Raw genomic sequence first — 6,856 nt, 5'->3', positions numbered from 1 at the left:
CAATTTTATGCCGGTAGTAGAAATAAATAATAATAAACTTTTATTAATTATTTACATGAATACTAAAATTCACTAAATATAATTAACTGATTAATTATATTTATTCTACATCGTGAGTGATGCTTCTCAAAATATCGCGACTATCCGAATAATATGAATTCACTGCTTATAATACCAAGAACCTGTCAGTGACTAGTTACCGTACAATGAATTCCTTCTACCCTTATAATATCCCGATTAAATACAAGGGATGGATCTCATGTCAGGCCTATCAAATTTAATCATATGATTTCTTATTCATAATGCAAAGTTCATATTAATGCAAATTAGAAACTCCTTTCTAATTTCATACACTCTGGCCAGAGATTCCAGAACTCGCATACTAAGAATAACATATGATATTCTCTTCCTATACTGGAAGGGGTAGATCCTCTATTGAAGTTAACTATCTCCATACACAAATCCCTATGCCCAGAATAGACCTAATGGATGTACTTGAGACAAAGGACTAAACCAAAGCACAGTTCATTATATACAAGATAACTTTAACGATCTCAAGTCTAAGGACACCTGTACAACTATCACTCAGTGAATAACTATTGACACGTGAGTAATCTCCATTAGTTGTTCAACTTATCGAGTCATGTGCAGTGAACTTATTCCCTAATAAGCACCTACATACTAGCTATAGTATCACCACACAAATGCCTATGAGAACAGACATCCTCCTGAAGGGAGAAAACATAGTATGTACCAATCTTTGCGGATCCACTAACATTCGATTAGTTATCCTATGATCATGAACTGTTTAAGTCTAGAGTTATCATCTTCTAGATCTCACTATTATAATCTCATTATAATTCTAGAAGCTTTACTCTAAACTATGGAGCATCTTATTTAATACACTTTAAATAGATAAAGCCCATAATAAAACCAAAACAAGTCTTTTATTAATTTCAATGAAATCAAATAGGAATACAAGAATATTCTTCCTAACTCATCATACATGATTGGATTTAGGACAAACACTTTCAATCTCCCACTTGAACTAAAGCCAATCACCCTGGTATCTAATACCCATCTTCTCTTTATGACGATCAAAGTGAATCTGAGACAATGACTTTGTGAGTAGGTCTGCTACGTTGTTATGTGTGTCAACTCTCTCAATCTTGATATCTCCTCTTTCAAAAATTTCCCTAATCAAATGGGATTTCATCGAGATCTGCGACACTTTCAAGTTCAATGGGGTGACTGAAGATGCTATCAAGCTGTGACTCTTCTCATTCTCTCTAAGGGATAAGGCAAAGTGCTGGTTACATTCTCTACCACCTAGGTCTATCACCAAATGGGAGGATCTTGCTCAAACGTTTCTCACTAAATTCTTTCCTATAGCGAAGACTGCTACAATCAGGAATGCCCTTACTAAGTTTGCACAGCAAACTGGAGAATCTCTGTGTGAGACTTGGGATCGATATAAGGAGATGCTAAGGAAGTGCCCACACCATGGCATGCCTGATTGGATGATTATATACTGTTTATATAATGGTTTCGGTGCTCAGTCTAGACCTATGCTCGATGCAGCGTCTGGTGGAGCCTTATGGGCTAAAAGCTATAATGAAGCTTATGAGTTAATTGAGCTAATGGCAGCTAATGAATAACAGAATCATATGCAAAGAATGTTGCAAGGCAAAGTAGCAGGAATTCTAGAAGTGGATACAGCTACTGCTATAGCTGCTCAACTTCAAGCTTTAACGATGAAAGTGGACTCTTTGGCTATTATGGAGTTAATCAAATCACTAGTGTGTGTGAGCTTTGTGCGGGGGCACATGAAACCGAGCAGTGTGCTATTTCTAGCGAATCAACTGAATTTATGAGCAACTTTCAGAGATCACAGCAGCAAGCTCCAACCACTTATCATCCAAATAACCGCAATCATCCTAAATTCAGCTGGAGTAACAATCTGAATACGGTGCAACAATCTTATCAGCCATACACAGCAAAACAGTATAACCCTCCTGGGTTTCATCAACCGCAATATGCCCCTAGGCAACAACTTCAACATCAGCAGTTACCGCAAGCTAATGAAAAATCTGAATTGGAGGAGTTGAGGCTCATGTGTAAGATCAAGCTATTTCTATCAAGACCTTGGAGAATCAGGTTGGGCAAATTGCTAATGCATCACTGAATCGTCAACCTAGCACGCTTTCGAGCGATAATGAAGTGCTAGGCAAGAAGGAAGCTAAGGTGCATGTTAAAACAATTATATTGAGGTCAGGTAAGGTTGCAAATCCTGAAAAATCCAAGACTCCAGATTCTGAAGTTGAGGCTGAAGAAGAAGAAGTGCAGAAGGAAGCAGAAGTGGAACCAAGGAAGACTACTATTGAGCACACTCCTCCTGAGGGTAATACAGGGGAGAAATAGATCTATCTTCCACCTCCCTTTCCTAAGAGGCTGCAAAAGAAAAAGCTGGATAAGCAGTTTGCGAAGTTTCTGGAGGTGTTTAAGAAACTTCACATCAACATACCTTTCGCTGAAGCTCTTGAACAAATGCCTAGTTACGCGAAGTTCATGAAAGGTATTCTCTAGGAAAGTGAAGCTTGATGACTTTGAGACCATTGCTCTCACGGGGGAATGCAGTGTTATGTTGTGACAGAAATTGCCTCCAAAGCTTAAAGATCCTGGAAGCTTCACTATTCCTTACACAATGTGAAATGTGTCTTTTGACAAGTGTTTATGTGACTTGGGAGCTAGCATCAATCTGATGCCCTTGTCAATCTTCAAGAAGTTGAACTTTCCTGATCCAAAGCCTACTTATTTGACTTTGCAGTTGGCCGACCGTTCTATTACATATCTGCGAGGTATTGTAGAGGATGTTGTGGATAAACTCATCTTCCCTGCTGATTTAGTAATTCTTGATTTCGAGGAGGATAAGAAGATTCCCATGATCTTGGGAAGACCCTTCTTGGCTACTGGCCGAACCTTGAAAGATGTTTAAAAAGGTGAGCTCACCATGTGAGTGATGGATCAGGATGTAAATTTTAATGTGTTCAATGCCATGAAATTCCCTATGGAAAATGAGGAGTGTTTCAAGGTGGAGATGGTCGATTCTGTGGTAAATTTCGAACTCGATCGAATGCTAAGGTCTGATGCCTTAGAAAAAGTTGTTGTGTATATGTTGTGTACTTGATGATTTCGTGAACAAAACAACTTGGTAGATTTTACTTAGTGAAAATGTAGCACTCGACGGATAAAGATTATAGTCCCGACGGATAACTCATTTTAGTCCCGACGGATGATGATTTATTATCCATCGAGTGAGTAGCTTATGTAACAATAAGTCTGTAGCACATTTCTGCATACACATTGTTTAGAATCTGTAGTAGTACTTAAGTCATGTTGACTTTAACTAGATATGCAGAATAGGTTGATTAATTGTACATAGATGATGTCTTGTAATTCTGCATAAATGAAATGTAGTCAAGTGCCTGATTGCTACCCGAGAGATAAACAACAATGAATTCGACGGATGATCAACAACCTGACGGATGATCAATAACTCGACGGATGATTATAAACCCGACAAATAAAGAATTCAAATATCTGTTGACAGTGACAACACAGTCATATACGTCAAGTGTATGCAAATGGAATGTGGTAGCCTATTCAACTGGGTTTTCGAGAACAAAGAAGCATTGCCATTTCCATGCTATTATGAAGATATGCAAAGATGGTGGAATAGAGTAATGAAGTAGCATTGTATTAGAATTGATAGTGTTTTTTATTATCCTGTCTTATTACTTTGTAATCTTGGTGATATATAAACCAAGAAGCAGCAATAGTGTAACACCCCCAAATCCGGGGTCAGGGATTCGGGTTGTCACGAGTTCCATTTCTCTTATCAATACTTAATCTTAACAGTCAACCAACTACTGAGTACTGTGACCCCACAATATACACACACACACCACAAGTTATAGTCTCAGAGATGAATACCAAATATAACACAAGTCATTTTATTCCACAATTATAAACCGTTACACCTTAAAAGGGTTTCTGAATAAATTTACATTTCTTTGCCATTATTACAATTCATATAGATACATAAGTCTGGTACATCAAAAGTTGAAAGCCTAGCCTATTGGTAGATCCTACCTCAGCTACAACGACATCAATGCCTATAGGAAACTGCGGAATGTTTCCTAACCGCTTGCGAATTGGAAGCTTGCTCCTGTTCATCTTTTCTATCTGTTGTTGTGTGATGAAAGAAGAAAGCAAGGGTGAGCAACAAGCCCACCAAAATAATATGTATAATGATTTAACAATATATGAGCATTCTCATAGTACTCATGAAAGTCTTGGTCAAAAGAAATGAACCAAGCTGATATCTTAACGCGACCAAGTCGCAAAATATTCAGTATATATATATACATATATATACACTTTTCACAATATTTTAAATCCTCTGACATGTATAACATCCACAGAGTTCCAGTTTATAACTGTATAAAAATATCGTTGCAAGGTGATCTCATATATCTAACCTTGTCTCAACGTTTTTCTGAAAATCTTTGACATGCACAAGGTAATCATTTACTAGATATAAGTTTAAAAGATGAAGTTACAAGATACTCCAATATACTTATATCTTTTCCGAATACTACTTGAACTACCACCGTTCAAATTATAATTAGTTTCAAAAGTTCATCCCATAGATGAGACCACAACTTAAGACTTGAATAGATTCAATCTTGGAAATATTTTTAAAGGAAATGAAGTTACGAGATACTTCATTCAATGGAAACACCATTATAAATGTTTGACCCTGTCAAAGCTTCGGCAACCACCCATTCGTAGCCTTTCGATCGAAATGCTCCGGGTAGTGTTGCAGAATTATCCAACTGGATGATGAACTCATTACGGGAGTTTGTCGCGTCAGGAAGACCACTTACGATGATTAGTCGTAGTAGTGTAACCCCACCATTTTCTACACGTAGAGGAGAACCTGTCGGATTTACTTGTCAACCGAACACTGGACTCCTAAGGAATGTACCGTCTTACGGAACTTCCAGGCCATTTGGGCCAATATAATAAGGCTGGGCCGGTGCCACTCGACCACTTACGCCAATCCTAGTTCAGATGAAATCCATGACTCTGAAACGTAAAGCTCATCCCCACTTTCCCCAAGTAGAAACTTGTTGATACGGCTCCACCAAGAAGTCGTATCTAGTTAGAAAGGAAAACTCACCGATATTTCCCAGGCGATGCCTGTTAATGGATTAACTTGTTCCAAGAATTTTACTTCCCGAGTATTGGGTAAGTAATCAAAAACTCTTTTATCAAATAGCAACCTTGTTGTGAATATAAAACACACCACAGAGCCGGATCCCTCAGGGTTTGAGCGAATATTTAAATCCCCTTTGAAAGGAAGATCTTAAATATATAAAAAAAATGAGTTTTGGGGTCCGCTCTAACTTTTAAAAATATTTTGAAGACTCGCAAACATTTTTAAGAATGTTTGGAGTAATGCTGATTTAATGAAATAAATCAGTCCCAATTTATTAGAAAATATCTGAATATTATTATTTAAATAATATTCTCATAAAGAATAATCTTTATAAAAATAATTGAAGTAGAAGTTTTAAAACTTATACTTGCAATGTATATTAAATAACCAAAGATATACTTATACGAAAGTACTATCTTCATTTGAATAATCAAAATTGAGTTTGATTATCGACACATTATTCTTTAATAAAATTAAGAATAATAATTAGTAAATAATCAAAGTCATAAGTCCTCGAATGAATATTCAAATAATAATATTCATTAAATAATTAGGTGGAGTCATAAGTCCTCGAATGAATATTCAAATAATAATATTCATTAATAAATTAAGCGGAGTCATAAGTCCTCGAATGAATATTTAAAATAATATTCATTAACAAAATAAAGTTATCGAATAAACCTTATTCGATTCATCATTTTGAAAACTATATCTATATATATATATAAATATACAATATACTCGGGAGCATCGACTCCCGGTTTTAGAAAAATGTTCACCTTTGGGTCCCCTGTACTAAGGGTATATGTAATTACTGCTTATCTCTAGCATAGGTATTATCAACTGAATCAACAGATATATGTATCAAGATTACGAGACAGGCATGCATATATAACATATCACATGCTACAATATATCGCAAGAATTTGCTAATTTAACCATTATGCATCTATCACAAGATAATGTATATACATATGTATACATCACAACAACAGTATAACGGGTAGAAAACTTGCCTGAGCGACTGGGGGTTATAAATGGCTTGGGACGAGTCTGGTAACCTATAAACAACATATAAGTTGGAATTAAACCAAAGTCACTTATGAATCTATACTTTAACCAATTTAGACTCTAATGCTCGCTTTGCGCTTACTGATTCTTTTAAGTCGCTCGAGTACCCTCGGCTCCACCATTTTGAGTTTTAAGGCGATTATTTCGCGAGTGCCTTACCAACTACCTAATACAATTTACATAAATGTTTCATACTCCAATTAGTCATTTTAGGTCTTTAACCTATGTTTCAAAGTAAGGTGAGGGGTAATGGTTCGTTCGCAAAACGCCGTTACTTAAAACGGTCGTTTCTCCTAAACCGTACATCGGATTCAAACGAACCACATATCAAAACGAAGCTCGTAAAATGAACTATCTAATCATGGCAATGGTCAAAACCTAGCAGTGAATTCACGGGTCCTAATGTTAAGAACAAAAACAGTCTAAAGTAAATCGGGCATTACGACGGCTATATTTACGCGATTACCCAAATTTATACCACTCCAAATCAACCCACAATCA

The 6,856-nt window shown here is 36.4% G+C and overlaps 1 non-coding gene across 1 annotated transcript; it reads right to left on the bottom strand.

Annotated features, from left to right (window-relative positions):
• Positions 1-1,403: 1,403 nt before the first annotated feature.
• On the bottom strand, positions 1,404-1,510 carry LOC141722274 (small nucleolar RNA R71). Its single transcript, XR_012575293.1, has one exon. It is a non-coding gene; the product is annotated as a small nucleolar RNA R71 (small nucleolar RNA).
• Between the last annotated feature and the right edge of the window lie 5,346 nt (positions 1,511-6,856).

The sequence above is a fragment of the Apium graveolens genome, chromosome 4 (assembly GCF_009905375.1).
Source record: "Apium graveolens cultivar Ventura chromosome 4, ASM990537v1, whole genome shotgun sequence".
In the NCBI taxonomy this organism is placed as follows: domain Eukaryota; kingdom Viridiplantae; phylum Streptophyta; class Magnoliopsida; order Apiales; family Apiaceae; genus Apium; species Apium graveolens.
This window is presented reverse-complemented; position numbering and strand designations above follow the sequence as displayed.